The sequence below is a fragment of the Pteropus medius genome, unplaced genomic scaffold (genome assembly GCF_902729225.1).
Source record: "Pteropus medius unplaced genomic scaffold, Ma_sr-lr_union100, whole genome shotgun sequence".
In the NCBI taxonomy this organism is placed as follows: domain Eukaryota; kingdom Metazoa; phylum Chordata; class Mammalia; order Chiroptera; family Pteropodidae; genus Pteropus; species Pteropus medius.
The window spans coordinates 1-388 of NW_024345630.1; the positions used below are offsets into that span (position 1 = coordinate 1).

Here is a 388-nt window from a genome sequence, read left to right on the forward strand (position 1 = left end):
GGAGGGGGAGGGCGAGAAGGAGGAGGAGAAGAAGAAGGAGAAGAGTCATCTTCCACTAGTGAAACTGGAGAAAGTCTCCTTTCTATCCAACTGAGGCAAGAATATTGGGTGAGGGTCTATCTTTTAGAGGGTCTATCTTTTAAACAGTTTGATTGAGATACAAATCATATAACATAAAATTCACCTATTTAAAATATACAGTCCAGTCTACGGCCATGTTACCCTGAACAAGCCTCATCCCATTTGATTTTGGAAGCTAAGCAGGATCAGGCCTTGTTAGTACTTGGATAGGAGACCACCTAGGAAGATCAGGTGCTGTAGGCATAAACAATATAAAATAAGGGTTTGTAAGCTGACAAGGTCCTTGTGATCTGTGAGGTCAACCAAG

At 42.0% G+C, this 388-nt stretch overlaps 1 pseudogene; it reads left to right on the forward strand.

The window, feature by feature from the left end:
• The first annotated feature begins 205 nt into the window (after positions 1-205).
• Positions 206-324, forward strand: LOC120612177 (uncharacterized; annotated as a pseudogene).
• The last annotated feature ends 64 nt before the right edge of the window (positions 325-388 follow it).